At 42.8% G+C, this 21,485-nt stretch overlaps 1 long non-coding RNA gene across 1 annotated transcript in view; it reads right to left on the reverse strand.

The window, feature by feature from the left end:
- Positions 1 to 14,702, reverse strand: part of LOC127912006 (uncharacterized) — a 29,679-nt gene extending 14,977 nt beyond the window's left edge. Inside the window, exons 1-2 of the long non-coding RNA XR_008080059.1 lie at positions 14,562 to 14,702; positions 13,936 to 14,065 (exon numbers count right to left, since the gene is read on the reverse strand). This is a non-coding gene — a long non-coding RNA (uncharacterized LOC127912006). The remainder of the gene's footprint in view (positions 1 to 13,935; positions 14,066 to 14,561) is intronic.
- Positions 14,703 to 21,485: the final 6,783 nt, after the last annotated feature.

Consider the following 21,485-nt stretch of genomic DNA (forward strand, 5'->3'; position numbering starts at 1 on the left):
AAAGGCTTGCTCGCAGAAGTGTTTTAGGGAGCGTTTGACAATGATTAGGGGTGGTCGTTTGACTGCGGACCTGTAGCGGATACAGGCAATGAGGCAGTGATCGCTGAGATCCTGATTGAAGACAGCGGAGGTGTATTTGAAGGGCCAGTTGGTCAGGATAACGTCTATGAGGGTGCCCTTGCTTACAGATTTAGGGTTGTACCTGATGGGTTCCTTGATGATTTGTGTGAGATTGAGGGCATGTAGCTTAGATTGTAGGACTGCCGGGGTGTTAAGCATATCCCAGTTCAGGTCACCTAACAGAACAAACTCTGAAGCTAGATGGGGGGCGATCAATTCACAAATGGTGTCCAGGGCACAGCTGGGAGCTGAGGGGGGTTGGTACCAGGTAGCAACAGTGAGAGACTTATTTCTGGAGAGATTCATTTTAAAAATTAGAAGTTTGAACTGTCTGGGTATGGACCTGGAAAGTATGACATTACTTTGCAGGCTATCTCTGCAGTAGACTGCAACTCCTCCCCCTTTGGAAGTTCTATGTTGGTGGAAAATGTTATACCTGAGTACGGAAATCTCAGAATTGTTGGTGGCCTTCCTAAACCAGGATTTCAGACACAGCAAGGACATCAGGGTTGGGAGAGTGTTCTAAAGTAGTGAGTAAAACAAACTTAAAGAGAATGCTTCGGATGTTGACTTGCATGAAACCAAGGTTTTTTCGGTCAACGAAGTCAACAAATGAGGTTGCCTGGGACATGCAGGGCCTGGGTTTACATCCGCATCACCCGTGTAACAGAGGAGGAGTAGAATGAGGGTGCGGCTAAAGTCTATCAAAACTGGTCGCCGAGAGCATTGGGGACAAAGAATACTGCTATGCTTTATCTTGGCCAGGTCACAGTTGCAAATGAGAACTTGTTCTTAACTAGCCTACCTGGTTAAATAAAGGTGAAATAAAAAAAATAAAAAGGAGCAGATTTCTGGGCGTGGTAGAATATATTCAGGGCATAATGCGCAGACAGGGGTATGGTGGCGTGCGGGTACAGCGGAGGTAAGCCCAGGCACTGGGTGATGATAAGAGAGGTTGTATCTCTGGACATGCTGGTTGTAATGGGTGAGGTCACCGCATGTGTGGGAGGTGGGACCAAGGAGGTATCAGAGGTATGAAGAGTGGAACTAGGGGGTCCATTGTAAACTAAAACAGTGAGAACTAACCTGAACAACCGTGTACACGGCATATTGACATTTGAGAGAGACATACAGCGAGGCATAAAGTAATCACAGGTGTTGAATGGGAGAGCTGGCTAAAACAACAGGTGAGACAACAACAGCTAATCAGCTAACACAACAACAGGTAAACAGGTAAACAACAGGTAACAGCAGGTAAAATGGCGATGACTAGGCAGAGAGGGTCGGATTAACTACACACAGAGCCTGAGTTCGCGGCTGGGGCCGACAGATAAAAAAATAAACAGAATGGAGAACCGTGATTAATGGACAGTCCAGTAGGCATCAGCTATGTATCCAAGTGATCATAGTGTCCAGGGGGCAGCAGTAGATTGAACAGGGGAGCCCCACTACGCTAGCGACATGGCGTTTAAAGTTAGTAACGTCTGCTCCGACGGAGGCCGGATGAAGGCACAGCGGATGGACTATTCGTCGGCAGACCAGTCGTGGTGGTGCGGCAGGACGCCGTGTCGACAGAGAATCCAAGCCAGATGGCGAAAGAGGTATTGTGGAATTTAGTTTGCTAGCCGGGAGATGTGCCTGGCTCACGGCTAACTGGAGCTAGCTTCGTGGCAGTTATCCAATCGGTAGCAGCAGTGATCCGGTGCCAAGGTCCAGAGTTTACAGCAAGGATCCGGTGGAGTTTTGGGCTCTAGCCGTGTATGAGTGGGTTTCGCGTGAACAGCTGAGTAGGCCGGGAGGTGGGCCTTAGGGAATAGCTTCGGTACTAGGTGCCACGGTGAGTGAAAGCTGTGAGCTAGCTAACTGCAAGCTGTGAGCTAGCTAACTGCAAGCTGTGAGCTAGCTAGCTGCAAGCTGTGAAGATCAGAAGTAGTGGTCCAGGGATTACGGCAGGAATCCGGCGTTGTTGTGGAGATACTAGGGATACAGTCCGATATTGGTAGACAAGCGATATTGGTAGACAGGCGAGTATTATCCAGGCTAAAAACAGGGCTGGTATCTGTGCAGAAGGTAAAAGCCGCTAGCAGTGGCTAACAATGACTAAATAACTTGTAGCTAATTAGCTGGTTAGCTTCTAGAGATTCTTGAATGTGTTCTAAAATTGAAAATAATAGCGATTCCGTATCACATTGGGTGAGGCAGGTTACCCATAACTCAGGCTACCACATCCCTCCATCCATTATCCGAACATACTTAACGGAGCCCAAAAAAACATAAAACAGGCGGGGAGGAATACCTTTTTTAACTAGTCAGAGTCAAAAGGGAGGAACTAACCAGTTCTGGCAATAATACAGGAATTGGGCAGAAGTACATTGATCTGTAAATAATGACAGTGCCCACAGTAATTATTGGGACTTAAAAAAATGTTTTTGTTGTTTTGGCGCTGTACACCAGCACTTTGGATTTGAAATGATATAACAACTGAGGTTAAAGTGAAAGTCAGCTATAATTTGAGGGTATTTTCATCCATACTGGGGAAACCCTTTAGAAATTACAGCACTTTTGGTTTATAGTGCAGACATTTTAGGTGACCAAATGTATTGAGACAAATTCACTGAAATGTTCATTAAAGTTGTAAAAAGTTTAGTATTTATTCCCATATTCCAAACAGGCAATGATTACATGAAGCTTGTGACTCTACAAACTTTTTGTTATATCTGGGCCTGCCACACCCTCTCCTGCTCATCCTGTGTCTCCCTAACCTGCCGCCACTCCCCTAGCGCTCTCTCCCTCTTTATCTGTGTGTGCGTGATTGTGTGGGAGGAGACGGGTGTGCTGGAGGCAGAGCAGATCCCCACCAGCTGCAACCTGTTACATAATCAAGACTTCTACAAATACTCAGCCATGCCGCCAGATCGTAATCTCTGCTCAGTCCGTCTGTGGTTTTAGCCGCTTGTGCCTGCATAGATCCTGTTTTTGTGTTGTGCCTATTTTCCCTTGCCTGATGCTGTTTTCCTCTCTACTACAGTTCTATCCACTCTGGTCCCTGTCTCCAGTCCCACGTCTCGTCAGTCCTGCTACCCTGTCCTGGACATCCAACACTACTGCTTCCTTGGATCCCTCTCTGGATCTGCTTACCCAGCTCCAACTCCCCTCGCTCCAGCCTCAATCTCAGTCTCAGCACCTGGCTCCCTGCAACCCACCTGAGCTTCCCCTGGCCTGCACCATATCTTCACCGTTTTTCAATAAAACCTTGGTTACCTTATCCCAGTCTCCTCGTCTGAGTCTGCTCTTGGGTTCACCTCGTCCGCGTGACACTTTTTGGATTCATTTGCTCTTTGTTTTGGTTGTGTCCCACACTCAGAACCTGGGAAAAAATTAGCTCTGACTCGAAAATAGTTTTGAATAGTCATCCAACTCGGAATTCAAACTCGGGCATCTTTCTAGAGCACCGACCTGACGATTGATCGATTTAATTTATTAGACCATTTTTTAAAGTACATAACGGCACTCCAGCCGGTGACGCCTCCACATACAATTTATGAAAATCATCAAGGATAACGCAAAAAAGCATAAAAAAAAGGGAAGAGGGAAGTGGGAGTGCAGCAACACCTTTGAGATATTGGCGGCAGGTAGCCTAGTGGTTAGAGTGTTCGCCCAGTAACTGTAAAGGTTGCTAGATAGAATCCCCGACCTGAAAAGGTAAACATCTGTAGTTCTGCCCCTGAGCAAGGCAGTTAACCCACTGTTCCCCGGGTGCCAAAAACGTGGATGTTGATTAAGGCAGCCCCGCCACACCTCTCTGAGTCAGTGGGGTTGGGTTAAATGCAGAAGACACATTTCAGTTGAAGGCATTCAGTTACAGTGAGGGATAAACGTATTTGATCCCCTGCTGATTTTGTACATTTGCCCACGGACAAAGAAATTATCAGTCTAATTTTAATGGCAGGTTTATTTGAGCAGTGAGAGACAGAATAACAATAAAAAAAATCCAGAAAAAACATTTAAAAAATGTTATAAAATTATTTGCATTTTAATTAGAGAAATAAGTATTTGACCCCTATGCAAAACATGACTTAGTACTTGGTGGCAAAAAAAATCAGAGGTCAGATGTTTCTTGTAGTTGGCCACCAGGTTTGCACACATATTTATTTATATTTATTTATAAGCCATTTAGCAGACGCTTTTATCCAAAGCGACTTACAGTCATGTGTGCATACATTCTACGTATGGGTGGTCCCGGGAATCGAACCCACTATCCTGGCGTTACAAGCGCCATGCTCTACCAACTGCGCTACAGAAGGACCACATCTCAGGAGGGATTTTTTTTCATCAAGCTCTATGATGAAACTGGCTCTCATGAGGACCTACACAGGAAAGGAAGACCCAGAGTTACCTCTGCTGCAGAGGATAAGTTCATTAGAGTTACCAGCCTCAGAAATTAACTGCACCTCAGATTGGAGCCCAAATAAATGCTTCACAGAGTTCAAGTAACAGACACATTTGAACATCAACTTTTCAGAGGAGACGGCTAGAATCAGGACTTCATGGTCGAATTCCTGAAAAGAAACCACTACTAAAGGACACCAATAATAAGAAGAGACTTGCATGGGTCAAAAAACATGAGCAATGGGCATTAGACCAGTGGAAATCTGTCCTTGAGTCCAAATTTTAGTTTTTTGGTTCCAACCGTCGTGTCTTTGTGAGTCACGGAGTAGGTGAACGGATGATCTCCACATGTGTGGTTCCCACCTTGAAGCATAGAGGAGAAGTTGTGATGTTGTGGGCGTGCTTTGCTGGTGACACTGTTGGTGATTTATTTAGAAGTCAATGCACACTTAACCAGCATGGCTACCACAAAATTCTGCAGCGATACGCCATCCTATCTGGTTTGTGTTTCGTGGTACTTTCATTTGTTTTTCAACACGAAATGACACAAGACACCTCCAGGCTGTGTAAGGGCTATTTGACCAAGAAAGAGAGTGATGATTTGCTGCATCAGATGACTTGGCCTCCACAATTACCTGAAATCAAACCAATTGGGATGGTTTGGGATGAGCTGGAATGCAGAGTGAAGGAAAAGCAGCCAACAAGTGCTCAGCTAATGTGGGAACTCCTTCAAGACTGTTGGAAAAGCTTTCCAGGTGAAGCTGGTTGAGAGAATGATGAGAGTGCAAAGGGTGGCTACTTTGAAGAATCTAAAATCTCAAATATATTTCGATTTGTTTTTCACTTTTTTGGGGATACTACATGATTCCATATGTGTTTCATAGTTTTGATGTCTTCACTACTTTTGTTGGAAATAGTAAAATATTATGTAGAAAATAGTAAAAATAAAGAAAAACCCTTGAATGAGTCGGTGTGTCCAACCCTTTGACTGATACTGTGGCTATGTGTCACGCCCTGACCATATAGAGCCTTTTTATTCTCTATTTTGGTTAGGTCGGGGTGTGACTAGGTTGGGTAATCTAGGTTGTTTTGTTTCTATGTTGGCCTGGTGTGGTTCCCAATCAGAGGCAGCTGTTTATTGTTGTCTCTGATTGGGGATCATATATAGGCAGCCATTTCTCCACTGTGTTTTGTGGGATCTTATTTATGTGTAGTTGCCTGTGACACTCCAGAACGTCACGTTTCGTGTATTCTTTATTGCATTTGTGAGGTTCACTTCAATAAATTATGTCGAACCATTATCACGCTGCGCTTTGGTTCGAATCGTGACAGAAAATCCCACCATACCAGGAATAAGCAGCGTGCCCAGGAGGAGAAGGTATCCTGGGCTTGGGAGGAGATCAAGGAGGAGAAAATATCCTGGACTTGGGAGGAAATTATGGCAGGAGACAAAAGCCTTCCTTGAAAGCAGACGCAAGGAGAGAAGGAAGAACAGCGACAACGCCAGAGTTTGCGGCCACAAAGAGAGCCCAAATGACAGCTCTAAAAACAAAAATTGGGGGGGCGGCACACGGGGTGGTCGGCGGAGCCGAGGAGTGAACCAGAGCCAATCTGGGAGAAGAAGAAATTGGAGAAGAGTAAATGGAGAGAGTCAGAGTCCGTCAGTGAGTTGATGGAGAAATTAGAGAGAGAAATGAGAGAGTTGTTGTGTTGGTGTCTGAGGAACGACATTCACCCTAAGGAGCGTGTTATCAGTCTGATGCCACCTGAGTCAGCTCTCCGTACTGGTCCTGAGGAGCGTGCTATCAGTCTGGAAAAATCTGTGCCGGCTCCACGCACCAGGTCTCCAGTACGCTCCACAGCCCAGTACGTCCCGTGCCAGCTCCTTCCACTCGCCCCGAAGTGCGTGTCACCAGTCCCCAGTCCTTCCTAGAGCCAGTCCCCAGAGCTTCCTACGACGGTTCACAGTCCAGAGCTTCCTACGACGGTTCACAGTCCAGAGCTTCCTACGACGGTTCACAGTCCAGAGCTTCCTACGACGGTTCACAGTCCAGAGCTTCCTACGACGGTTCACAGTCCGGAACCTCCTACGACGGTCCACAGTCCGGAACCTCCTACGACGGTCCACAGTCCGGAACCTCCTACGACGGTCCACAGTCCGGAACCTCCTACGACGGTCCACAGTCCGGAACCTCCTACGACGGTCCACAGTCCGGAACCTCCTACGACGGTCCACAGTCCGGAACCTCCTACGACGGTCCACAGTCCGGAACCTCCTACGACGGTCCACAGTCCGGAACCTCCTACGACGGTCCACAGTCCGGAACCTCCTACGACGGTCCACAGTCCGGAACCTCCTACGACGGTCCACAGTCCGGAACCTCCTACGACGGTCCACAGTCCGGAACCTCCTACGACGGTCCACAGTCCGGAACCTCCTACGACGGTCCACAGTCCGGAACCTCCTACGACGGTCCACAGTCCGGAACCTCCTACGACGGTCCACAGTCCGGAACCTCCTACGACGGTCCACAGTCCGGAACCTCCTACGGCGGTCCACAGTCCGGAACCTTCTACAACGGCCCACAGTCCGGAACCTCCTACGGCGGTCCACAGTCCGGAACCTCCTACGACGGTCCACAGTCCGAAACCTCCTGCGACGGTCCACAGTCCAGGACCTCCAGCTCCAGGGCAGGAGCCTTCCTATGTGGGATCTTGTTTATGTGTAGTTGCCTGTGAGCACTCCAGAACATCACGTTTCGTGTATTCTTTATTGTTTTTGTGTGGTTCACTTCAATAAAAACTGTCGAACCTATTTCACACTGTGCTTTGGTCCGAATGTTATTTCGACCATCGTGACACTATAGAGGGTATACATTTTAACTTCTTCAGAAGATTCTTTCAAAGAATGCCAGATGAACATAAAAAAGTTTCTTTCCTTTCCTTCCTTTAAATCTAAAAGGAACAACATCAGTTTCACTCCTGCTAGTGTAATAGTTATGGTTATCCCGTATGAAGTTAACCTTATTGGGATAGGGGGCAGCATTTTCACTTTTGGATGAATAGCGTGCCCAGAGTGAACTGCCTCCTACTCTATCCCAGATGCTAATATATGCATATTATTTTTAGTATTGGATAGAAAACACTCTGAAGTTTATAAAACTCTTAGAATTATTTTTTGAGTATAACAGAACTGAACAATTGCCTGGCGAAAACCTGAGAAAAATCCAAGCAGGAAGTGGGATATCTGAGGTTAGTAGTTTTTCAAAGCTTGTCCTACCGAATGCACAGTGTCTATGGAGTCAAGTTGCACTGCCTACGGCTTCCACTAGATGTCAACCATCTTTAGAAACTTGAATGAGGATTCTACTATAAAGGGGGGGCTCATGAGACCTGTTTGAGTCAGTGGTTGGCTCTCGTTCCAGTGCTTTTCTTCAGATATAGGAATTCTCCAGTTGGAACATTAATGATGTTCTATGCAATAAACATCCTAAAGATTGATTCCATAGATCGTTTGACTTGTTTCTACGACCTGTAACGGAACTTTTCGAGTTTTTGTCTGGAAGAAGTGCTCGAGCCTCATGAAGATGGATTACTGTGCTGAACACGCTAACAACAAGTTGCTATTTGGACATAAATGATGGACTTTATGGAACTTTATGGAACAAATCAGTCATTTATTGTCGAACTGGGATTCCTGGGAGTGCATTCTGATGAAGATCATCAAAGGTAAGTGAATATTTATAATATTATTTCTAACTTCTGTTGACTCCAAAATGGCGGATATTTCTTTAGCTGGATTGGGCTCTGAGCGACGTTCTCAGATTATGCTTTTTCCGTAAAGTTTTTTTGAAATCTGACACAGCGGTTGCATTAAGGAGAAGTCTATCTTTAATTCTGTGAATAACAGTTGTATGTTTTATGAGTATTTCTGCAAAATCACCGGATGTTTTGGAATCAAAACATTATTGCACGTAACGCGTCAATGTAAACTGTGATTTTTGGGTATAAATATTCGCATTATCAAACAAAACATACATGTATTGTGTAACATGATGTCCTATGAGTGGCATATGATGAAGATAATCAAAGGTTAGTGATTAATTTGATCTATATTTCAGCTTTTTTTTGGGCTGGAAAAATGCCTGTGTGTTTTTTGACTTGGCTATGACCTAACATAATCATATGTTGTGCTTTAGCTGTAAAGCATTTTTGAAATCGGACACAATGGGTAGATGAACAAGATGTTTATCTTTCATTTGCTGTATTGGACTTGTTAATGCCTTTTCAGTGGAATGTTGTCGAAGGGTTCCGCTAGCGGAACGCCTGCAGTTGAAAAGTTAAAGTAGTTACATACTATAGGTACCTGGGGAACATTCTGTGGACAATTTTACGTACAAAACAATTTAGAGACGCTCCTCCACTTTGAGACACCTAAGGCCTTCAAAGTGGGAATAGTGTTGACGCATATGTGCTGGAAGTTTAAGAATAATCCTGACAAATTTCTTCTGAGATTATGAAATAAATGTTGTATTATCTTGGGGGCAGTATTGTACCAGGAAGAACTGACATCGTCGAAGTGGCCCTAAAGTAGAGCCCCTGCCAATACCCCCATTGCATTCTTATCCAGATATTTGGAGGTTCTTACCAGAAACCTAATTTGAACATAATGGTTCACTTTGAAAGTAAAGTTTTGTGCCATGCTCTCCCCTGTCAGATGGTTATCTAGCACACATTCACGATAATTGACAGTCTTTTGCTGTGACTACTATGTCACCTACTACCACCTTAAAATCAGGGGATTTCCTCAGTTTCACTTTTTACCCGAATAAGATGGACTGAGTGCTTTCTCAACCACATTTTTGTCTTTGTGGGAAACCACAAAGAGAGAGAAAAGTTAACATGTACAGGCAGATTTTAGATCATTTATATACAATAGAAAGAAACCCAGCACACTCCCTTGGGGTGCTCTGCAGTTCAAGATTTTGGGTTTAGACAGGGTCCCATCCACCATCTGTTTTCTTCCTTGCAAATAAGAGCTAAACTATGACTCTTAGTTTGATTAACCTTTTATAACTAGGGGGCGCTATTTTAATTTTTGGATGAAAAACGTTCCCGTTTTAAACAAGATATTTTGTCACAAAAAGATGCTCGACTATGCATATAATTAACATCTTTGGAAAGAAAACACTCTTGACGTTTCCAAAACTGCAAAGACACAGAACTGATGTTACAGAAAAAAACAGGAAGAACTGCATTTTTAGAAACCGCCTCATGGCAATGACTCCTTATGTGGCTGTGGAAGAGCTACATTTACATTTACATTACATTTAAGTCATTTAGCAGACGCTCTTATCCAGAGCGACTTACAAATTGGTGCATTCACCTTATGACATCCAGTGGAACAGCCACTTTACAATAGTGCATCTAAATCTTTTAAGGGGGTGGGTGAGAAGGTTTACTTTATCCTATCCTAGGTATTCCTTAAAGAGGTGGGGTTTCAGGTGTCTCCGGAAGGTGGTGATTGACTCCGCTGTCCTGGCGTCGTGAGGGAGTTTGTTCCACCATTGGGGGGCCAGAGCAGCGAACAGTTTTGACTGGGCTGAGCGGGAACTGTACTTCCTCAGTGGTAGGGAGGCGAGCAGGCCAGAGGTGGATGAACGCAGTGCCCTTGTTTGGGTGTAGGGCCTGATCAGAGCCTGGAGGTACTGAGGTGCCGTTCCCCTCACAGCTCCGTAGGCAAGCACCATGGTCTTGTAGCGGATGCGAGCTTCAACTGGAAGCCAGTGGAGAGAGCGGAGGAGCGGGGTGACGTGAGAGAACTTGGGAAGGTTGAACACCAGACGGGCTGCGGCGTTCTGGATGAGTTGTAGGGGTTTAATGGCACAGGCAGGGAGCCCAGCCAACAGCGAGTTGCAGTAATCCAGACGGGAGATGACAAGTGCCTGGATTAGGACCTGCGCCGCTTCCTGTGTGAGGCAGGGTCGTACTCTGCGGATGTTGTAGAGCATGAACCTACAGGAACGGGCCACCCCCTTGATGTTAGTTGAGAACGACAGGGTGTTGTCCAGGATCACGCCAAGGTTGTTAGCGCTCTGGGAGGAGGACACAATGGAGTTGTCAACCGTGATGGCGAGGTCATGGAACGGGCAGTCCTTCCCCGGGAGGAAGAGCAGCTCCGTCTTGCCGAGGTTCAGCTTGAGGTGGTGATCCGTCATCCACACTGATATGTCTGCCAGACATGCAGAGATGCGATTCGCCACCTGGTCATCAGAAGGGGGAAAGGAGAAGATTAATTGTGTGTCGTCTGCATAGCAATGATAGGAGAGACCATGTGAGGTTATGACAGAGCCAAGTGACTTGGTGTATAGCGAGAATAGAAGAGGGCCTAGAACAGAGCCCTGGGGGACACCAGTGGTGAGAGCGCGTGGTGAGGAGACAGATTCGCCACGCCACCTGGTAGGAGCTAGGAGTCATCTTACATTTTCCACGTTTTCCCCAAGGTGTCTGCAGCATTGTGATGTATTTGTAGGCATATCATTGGAAGATTGACCATAAGAGACTACATCCACCAGGTGGTCGCTTGGTGTCCTCCGTCGCAATTATTGTGTAATCTCCAGCTGCAGTATTTTTCCGTTTGCCTCTGATGAGAAACCAACTGCCACAAATGATTTTTCATCAAATAGAATTGTGAAAAACACCTTGAGGATTGATTCTAAACAACGTTTGCCATGTTTCTGTCGATATTTTGGATCTAATTTGGAAAACAGTTTGGCGTTGTAATGACTGCATTTTCAGTTTTTTTTCATAGCCAAATGTGATGAACAAAACGGAGCTATTTCTCCTACACAAATAATCTTTTTGGACAAAATGAACATTTGCTATCTAACTGAGAGTCTCGTCATTGAAAACATCCGAAGTTCTTCAAAGGTAAATTATGTTATTTGAATGCTTTTCTTGTTTTTGTGAAAATGTTGCCTGCTGAATGCTAGGCTAGGCTATCAATACTCTTACACAAATGCTTGTGTAGCTTTGGTTGAAAAGCATATTTTGAAAATCTGAGATGACAGTGTTGTTAAGAAAAGGCTAAGCTTGTGTTTCAATATATTTATTTCATTTCATTTGCGATTTTCATGAATAGGAAACGTTGCGTTATGGTAATGAGCTTGAGGCTATGATTACGCTCCCGGATACGGGTTGGAGTCGCAAGAAGTTAACAGAATCTCATGATCCACTGACGTGATGATTTGACCTCGTATTTTTCTGAATTCCCAGTTGTCTTGAGTGAACCATCCCTTGTTTTAACATTTTTATGTGACAACCTGAAAGCATTGTAAGATGTCAACAAACACTGGCACCACAGAATTAGCACAGCATAATCAGTACAACCTTCAAAAAAGTATTTTACACACAATATGTGTTCATTACAATCTATGCAATAAGTTGGCCATCTGTTTTAGATTATTTTCCTATTGAGAGGTGAATTAATCTCCCAGTGTCTGGTGGAAAGCAGATTGGACCAGGTTTTCCTCTAGGATTTTGCCTGTGCTTAGCTCCATTCCATATATTTTTTATCCTGAAAAACACCCCAGTTCTTAACGATTACAAGCATACCCGTAACATGATGCAGCCACCACTATGCTTGAAAATATGGGGAGTGGTACTCAGTAATGTGTTGTATTGGATTTGCACCAAACATAACACTTTGTATTCAGGACACAAGTTAATTTCTTTAGTGCCTTGTTACAAACAGGACGCATGTTTTAGAATATTTTTATTCTGTACAGGCTTCCTTGTTTTCACTCTGTCATTTAGGTTAGTATTGTGGAGTAACTACAATGTTGCTTATCCATCTTCATGTTTCTCCTATCCAAGCAATTAAACACCGTTGGCATCAGGTGAAATCCCTGAGTGGTTTCCTTCCTCTCCGGCAACTGAGTTAGAAAGGACGCCTGTATCTTTGTAGTGACTGGGTGTATTGGTACACCATCCAAAGCGTAATTAATAACTTCACCATGCTCAAAGGGATACTCAATGTCAGCTTTTAAAATTAATTTGACCAATTGGTGCCCTGTTCTGCGAGGCATTGGAAACCTCTCTGAAACCTTCAGATCACCATGTCGCAAGGATCTGTACACAATTCCGGGAAGCTGAACATTGTCCTGTTCTTCCATGGCCTGCGTACTCATCAGACATGGCACCCATTGAGCATGTTTGGGATGCTCTGGTTCGACGTGTACATTCAGCATGTTCCAGTTCCCGCCAATATACATCAACTTTGCACCCCCATTGAAGAGGAGTGGAACAAAATTCCACAGGCCACAATCAACAGCCTGATCAACTCTATGTGAAGGAGATGTGTTACGATGCTTGAGGCAAATGGTGGTCCCACCAGATACTGACTGGTTCTCTGATCCTGGTCCCTACATTATTTTTAAGGTATCTGTGACCAACAGATGCATATCTTTATTCCCAGTCATGTGAAATCCACAGATTAGGACCTAATTAATTTATTTGAATTGCATAATTTCCTTATATGAATTGTAACTCAGTAACATCTTTGAAATTGTTGCATGTGTTTATATTTTTGTTCAGTCTCGTAAACATACAGGACTCATTTAGCACTGTACTTCTGTCTAACAAGAAAAACATTCAGTGATTTCTTCACGTTCTGTTTTCTCTCTGCACTACTCAACAGTGTGAGCATCTGGCACAGCTAAACTATTTACTTCCCTCAAACTCACTAGCTAGCCGTCTAAATTGTGACTTCACCTCCGTAATGTCTTGTCTATGTTTGCTGGTCAGAAGGAGATGTAACCCCTCGTCATCACACAGATTACTTTTGTTGTTGTGAAAATATTGCTTTTTCCTCATCGCCAAGTATTAAACACTTGACCAGATTCAAAGATAGGCGCATGGACTCCATCTCAAGGTAAATCTCAACTGCTCTTTTTCCTATTTTACAGCGTTGAGTTCCTTACTGGCCGTACGGGCAACTCCCTATAGAACTAATCCATAACCCATAACAATTGTGTGGTAATATAATGGATTTGAACCCCGATGGATTTTCAAATCTATTGTTTACAAAATAATCTGGTTCCTTCCACAGCAAAGAGCTGTGGGTGACATGTTTCTCACACATTCTATTTGAAGTGGAAAATCAGGCATAGCATCTCCAGCACATCCAGCCCCTGCCAAATAATTTCTCAGCACAAACACTTTACTCTATTCCTACAGACCCAGTCAACTTGAATGATCCCAGAGACTCCCCGAAGGAAACAGTCAAGCTAAAGCAGAGTGTCTCATTTCACGGGGTATATCCTAATGACAGATGACATTTTCACAGACACTGGCAATGATGACCTCACTCTCGAACGCAACATAATTGCTAAAATGGTGCCCGTAATAAAATAAGTTGCAACTAACCTTTGTCTCCCCGTCGCAGGTGGGCGAAAGCACATTTGCCTCACAGAGTCGTCAGTGTGGTGACGGGGGAGAAGGGAGCATATCGGATATTGGTTCAGTGTGGGTTCCAGGTTGAATCAGGCCCACTCATCTGCTCAGGCAAGCACATGGGATGACAAGTACATTCTTAGAACGAAAATATGGAACTCATTTCAAGAGAAAAAAGAGCTGTTGACAAAAGGAGAAAGAAGTAGTGTCAGTGAATATTATGGCAGCATACTGTGCAGAGAGAGAGAGCAACATCATTCTAATGTTGAGCTACAGATTAACATATGAGAAGAGAAACTAAACTTAGGAAGTTCTGCGAGACCATTAATGCTCGTTGCGATGATTGTCACTGCTGCTGTTACAAACAATTAGCATTCAGCATTCTGCTTCATTTACGACATCAAAACATCACAAAGGCATCACATTCTCCTTAAAAGATCCTCAGGGGACATTGTTTAGCCACAAAGATGGCACAATGTCACTCACCAATTAGTGTGTGGGACAAGATCATTTACATATCTCTGGCAGAGTAAAGAACAATGAGGGCCATTTCACCTTAAAAGTCATTAGAAAAACACAAAAAGAAGAAACCCACACACCTTAAAAGTCATTAACTTCACAGCAGATACAATTACCCAAGCCTCAATCTGACGGTGGCCTTTGACAGTGTGTTTCTGCCGGCGTCATGATGGCCTAAGATTTCTCTGGCTGGGAAGCTAATCGTCCCAGCAGCTGTAGATTGCACTCTGAGAATTCAGTTATCTGAATAGGACTACAAGCATTCATGGCACTCTTAGCATTCACATGTTTACAGGAGGCCCCTAGAGGGAGCCAGAGTGTTTGTTTGACTGTTTGTCTTAATCAAAGGGCTAATGCAGTGATCTTTAAACAACCCAAAATTTGACAAGCAACTTGAAAATACAATGAGGAAAATTAGACTGAATTTGAGGATGGCAAATTAAAATACACTAGCTACAAGCTGTGTTACAATTGATGCCTGTCTACTGCCTTTGCTTACCATTTTTGCAATACAAATAGAAAGGTTTCCACACAACAATAACATGTTTCTGTTGGTCAGAGGCCATGAATGAGTAGTATCTTAATATATATAGAATAGGTGCTCCTAGGCGATGAGGTACTCTGTTGTCAGAAGTTCTCCTGGGTTCCCCTGCCCTCATGTCCAACACAGTGATACAATCCCAAAGGAAACATTGCCTGGGCATGTTCACAACTTCAAACCAATCAGAGTCAATTATGAGGGGGGTGTTTTTTCATGCTACCTGGAATTGAATTTGTGTCCTTTCATTTCTCACCTTGAGGCATTCATTTCTGAAACACTGCCATGTGGATGGCATACAGACAGTATCTGCTAGCTTAGCCCACCTCATCACCTGGACACACTGTCTCTGCCATCCATCCATGGCAGAACTGGGCTGTGTTTCATTCCAGAAATATGCTCACTGACTTCTGCCCTTATCCTCTCTCCTTCACCGATCTGACCTCTCCTAAACTTTACTCAGTGAAGCATCTCATGGGGAAAAACAAACAACAACAACAACCACGAAACCTAATGACGTGACAACTTGACAGCTGATTGCTCAGCTTGTTTATTACATTTACATTTTAGTCAAGGATCGGGGGAGAGTTCTGTCATTTGTAATTGATGAAATGTCAATATTTATCAGTGTTTTACAATTAGCAGCTTATTAGGTTATATATCGATGTGTGCCCAATGCTGCCTCTCATTCTCTGCTTGGTGCCCAAAATCAAGTGTGCCTATAGGCTATTTAGTGTGGTCTTAATCAAATGAACCATAGCCTATAGGCTATAGGCTATGAATTGCATGCTCTGAGAAGTACAGGACAAAGATATTATTCTAAGATAGATGCTGGGATGGTGTAAATACAACTAGGCTGCGTTACACACTACGATGGACATTCCAACCCTGAACTCTGGCCTGCTCTGTTCTTGCTGATCGAAAACGTCTGTACTCTGTAGGCTTCTTCTGATTTTTTTTGTTGCTGTTGATTAGGCCTAGTCCAAAAAACGCACTTATGTGTGGACTAGCCTATAGGCTATGTTCTGTTTAGTTTGAGAAGGAGAAGGGGAAGATGAGAATGAGGACCGAAGGTCAAATTTCATAACTTGCTACTACTATAATTGATTTTCTAAAAAATTAAATGTTTCTTGCCCGTGATGTATTTATCAGAGTTAATTGACCTCACAATAAGCCAGATTCGATTAACCTATGTTGTGGTATTGAAACTTGAAGCAGCAGCCGCGGCATATACAATTGGATATGGACAGCTCACGGTGCTGAAAGTAGTCACATTCGAGTAGGCATAATTAATTTCAACTTCTTCATTTGAATTAGACTTTACACTCTTTAAATAGCTTACCTCCGTGTCAGTGAAGGGCTGTTATGATAAAACCAAGACTCAAAATGAGGGGGTATGGCATAGGCCTACCTTTTTATTAAAGAAAATGTCAAAGAGCACAGGCCTGTGCCTTGTTAGCTAAAGATTTTAAAGAAAATAAAATGCATCTGATTATATAAAGTGATCTGAAACAACGCTTTGGTCCACAATGCTTTATACAGTGCCTTCCAAAACTATTTATCCCCCTTGGAATATTTCTTATTTTGTTGCATTACAACCTGTAATTTAAGTGGATTTTTCTTTGGATTTCATGTAATGGACATACGGAAAATAGTTCAAATTGGTGAAGTGAAATTAAAAAAAGGACTTGTTTCACAAAACTCTAATAATAAAAAACAGAAAACTGATGCTTGCAATTTGTATTCACCCCCTTTGCTATGAAGCCCCTAAATAAGATCTGGTGCAGCCAATTACCTTCAGAAGTCACATAATTGGTTAAATAAAGTTCACTTGGGTGAAATCAAAGTGTCACATGATCTCAGTATCTCAGTACACCTGTTCTGAAAGGCCCCAGAGTCTGCAAAACCACTAAGCAAGGGGAAACACCAAGCAAGCTGCACCATGAAGACCAAGGAGATCTCCAACAGGTCAGGGACAAAAGTGTGGAGAACTGCAACCCAGGGTTGGGTTCTAAAAAAAATGTCTGAAACTTTAAACATCCCATGGAGCACCATTAAATCCATTATTAAAAAATGGAAAGAATATGGCACCACAACAAACCTGCCAAGAGAGGGCCGTCCACACAAACTCACAGACCACGCAAGGAGGCCATTAATCAGAGAAGCAACAAAGAGACCAAAGATAACTCTGAAGGAGCTGCAGGAGTATCTGTACATAGGATGACTTTTAAACTGTACACTCCACAGAGCTAGGCTTTACGGAAGAGTGGCCAGAAAAAAAGCCATTGCTTTCGTAAAAAGGCATGTGAGAGACTCCCCAAGAAGGTACTCTGGTCAGATGAGACTAAAATTGAGCTTTTTGGCCATCAAGGAAAACACTATGTCTGGGGCAAACCCAACACCTCTCATCACCTGAGAACACCATCCACACAGTGAAACATGGTGGTGGCAGCATCATGTTGTGGGTATGTTTTTCATCGGCATGCACTGAGAAACTAGTCAGCATTGAAGGAATGATGGATGGCGCGAAATACAGGGAAATTCTTGAGGGAAACCTGTTTCAGTCTTCCAGAGATTTGAGAATGGAACGGAGGTTCACCTTCCAGCAGGACAATGACCCTAAGCATACTGCTAAAGCAACACCCGAGTGGTTTAAGGGGAAACATTTAAATGTCTTGGAATGGCCTAGTCAAAGCCCAGACCTCAATCCAATTGAGAATATGTGGTATGACTTAAATATTGCTGTCCACCATCGGAACCCATCCAACTTGAAGGAGCTGGGGAAGTTTTGCCTTGAAGAATGGTAAAAAATCCCAGTGGCCAGATGTGCCAAGCTTTTGAGACATACCCCAAGAGACGTGCAGCTGTAATTGCTGCAAAAGGTGGCTCTACAAAGTCATGACTTTGGGGGGGTGAATAGTAATGCACGCTCAAGTTTTCTGTTTTTTGTCTTATTTGTTTATTTCGCAAAAAAAAAAAAAACATTTTTCATCTTCAAAGTGGTAGGCATGTTGTGTACATCAAATGAATCAAACCCCCCAAAAATCTATTTTAATTCCAGGTTGTAAGGAAACAAAATAGGAAAAATGTCAGGGGGGAATACTTTTGCAAGCCACTGTACTAGAAACAAGCTGTAAAAAAAAACGGGAAAGACATGATGCATACGTGAATATCTTTCTTTTGTTTCTTTGTCATTTAGAGGCTGAGATACAATCTTTTATAGCCGAGGAGACAACAAATTGACTTTGCTTGGGAAGTAGTCTAATTATGTCACTATCAGTTGATTAAGACATGTAGTTAGCTTGCTTGCTAAGTAAGCAAGAGGTTAAGCTATTCACTTGTTGTACAATAGAATATGTTTAAACCCAGACAGCATATTATTAGTAGATTTGGATAGAAAACACTCTGAGGTTTCTAAAACTGTTTGAATCATGTCTGTGAGTATAACAGAACTTATGTAGCAGGCAAAACCCAGAGGACTAACCGTTCAGAATAGTTTTTTTTAGTTCTCGTTGGCAAACAATATTTCTTAGGAACTGGTTTTCAGTTTGATCGATTATTAACGTTTAAAAATACCTAAAGTTGTATTACAAAAGTAGTTTGAAATATTTTGGCAAAGTTTATATGCAACTTTTGAAATATTTTGTAGTGACGTTGCGCATTTTGAAAGCTGTTTTTTTCTGGATCAAACGCGCTTTATAAATTGACATTTGGATATATATGGACGGAATTAATCGAACAAAAGGACCAATTGTGATGTTTATGGGACATATTGGAGTGCTAACAAAAGAAGCTTGTCAAAGGTAATGCATGTTTTCTTTGTTTACTGTTGTGCTATCATCAGACAATAGCTTCTTATGGTTTCGCCGGAAAGCCTTTTTAAAATCTGACATGTTGGTTGGATTCACAATGAGTGTAGCTTTTTACTTGAGTATCTTACATGTGTGATTTAATGAAAGTTTTATGTAATTATTTTGAATTTGCCGCGCTGCATTTTCCCTGTTTTTTGCCCAAGTGGGACGCAACCGACCCCTATACCATAAGAAGTTAAGATGAACACGTAGGCCTATCTCTCTGTCCATTTTTTTGCCTGTAATTTCAGTAATTTGTGTGGTATCAAAACATGTATAATGATTTAGAATTGCATGACATTTTTATAAAAGGACATTTTTTCCCGGACCTGCAAATATGATGTTAGATTTAGGCTTTTACTATAAAGGAGATATTTCCACCCCTACTCTTGTCCACAGTGGTCTGCGAACCCTTCTGGCCCTCAGCCCTGTGTGCTGTCAAAATTCCTGCATTGCCGTATAATGCTTACAGGACGAAGAACAGTTTCTAAAACTGCAAATCTAAGGCTCTGCTCTGTTCAGGAATTGAGGGTAAATGTTAGACATGTTCTCTGCTATCTACGTAGTTTCATTATTATTTTGGCTAAAATCTGGCTTTCAGGGAGGGTGCAGCGTGTTGAGCGTACATTTCTCTTTTTATTTAAAATGTCGCCAACAAATCAGCAAACAAAAAACAACCGTAAAGCTTACAGGGCTATAGTGCCATTAACAAAGATAATTTACCCACACTGAAAGGAGGAAAAAATGGCTACCTAAGTGTAACAGTATAATTTTAGACCGTCCCCTCGCCCATACCTGGGCGCGAACCAGGGACCCTCTACACACATCAAAAACAGTCACAATCGAGGCATCATTACCCATCGCTCCACAAAAGTCGCGGCCCTTGTAGAGCAAGGGGAACTACTACTTCAAGGTCTCAGAGCAAGTGACGTCACCGATTGAAACGCTATTTAGCGCGCACCGCTAACTAAGCTAGCCGTTTCACATCCGTTACATAAGTATGATTCCCAATTAGAGACAACAATAGACAGCTGTCCCTGATTGAGAACCATGCCCGTCCAAAACATAGAAATAAAGAAAAATACAAAAAATAGAATGCCCACCCCACATCACACCCTGACCTAACCAAATAGAGAAATAAAACGGCTCTCTAAGGTCAGGGCGTGGCATTAGGTCAAATATATTTTGCTGAAGGTAAGGCCATCCATTTTCATTTCAAAGAGGTCTGACTTTCTCCAATGTAACCCTTAACATAAATAACGTTCACTCCCTCAGGAAACGCACCTCCGAAATTGAAATCAAATTTTTCTGATGAGAAACAGTTGCCATGTTCAGTGGCTCTTTAAACTATGAAATTGCCCATACAATGCAAAACAAACATTCTGAAAAGTACTAGTGTCAAAATATAAGATTGCTGTGAGTACAACATGCTCTTTGCCCAGCTGAGCATTAGAATTATGATACGGTACTTTCTTAATTTACACTGTAAAAAACACATTACCACTGTGACAGCAGCCAAGCCTGCCCTGCACAACAGCAATTAATTGAATAATATCTCAAACACTGTTTATTTGTTTTGCTGAGGAGGAATTGAAATAGTAATGAATTGGGTCCGCTCTAAGTGGAGAATCCACTGCATTTTTTATTCACTACAGTATTTTGTGGGTATTTTTTTTAAAGGAATTAGGTTCATAAATACTTTCCTAAATAATCCACAAGGTTTTTCAATTTATCAAACGGAGACGGTTATTCATACCTTGATGCCTTTCTTTCATTGAACACTAATATTCAGAGCCCGTTCTCACTATATTCTACCATATTTACCCACTTACACATGGGAAATTGCCTATAAGGATAGGGTTAAATTTAAATGATTCTTACAGAAGAAATATGGAAAGCATATGCATAACCATGGTAGCAATTCAAAGAGAACAGTTTGGAGATTATGGGAAAATTATTAGACCAAAGGTGAGGACACCTAAATAGTAGGATGTTTCAGTATGTGAAATATTTTTGTTTTATAATATGTGACATTTCGAAAGTCTAGTATACTTTAAATGACAGGATATCATACTCGGCTTTGACAACTACTGATCAATTAGATATGGGGATTCGCTACTGAAATCAACTAATAGGGGGAAGCATCGCAATCAGGCATCACACATTTTCAGTATGTGAAAATATAACGTTTTATAGTATGTGAATTTCTTCAAATCTAGTATGCTTCTGTAGTCATGAAGTGCTTTGAAAGGTTGGTAATGGCTCACATCAACACCATTATCCCAGAAACCCTAGACCCACTCCAATTTGCATTCCGCCCAAACAGATCCACAGATGATGCAATATCTATTGCAATCCACACTGCCCTTCCCTACCTGGACAAAAGGAACACTTACATGAGAATGCTATTCATTGACTACAGCTCAGCGTTCAACACCATAGTATCCTCAAAGCTCATCACTAAGCTAAGGATCCTGGGACTAAACACCTCCCTCTACAACTGGATCGTGGACTTCCTGACCGGCTGCCCCAAGGTGGTGAGGGTAGGTAGCAATACATTTTACACGCTGATCCTCAACACTGGAGCTCCCCAGGGGTGCGTGCTCAGTCCCTTC

The sequence above is a fragment of the Oncorhynchus keta genome, chromosome 26 (assembly GCF_023373465.1).
Source record: "Oncorhynchus keta strain PuntledgeMale-10-30-2019 chromosome 26, Oket_V2, whole genome shotgun sequence".
Taxonomy (NCBI): domain Eukaryota; kingdom Metazoa; phylum Chordata; class Actinopteri; order Salmoniformes; family Salmonidae; genus Oncorhynchus; species Oncorhynchus keta.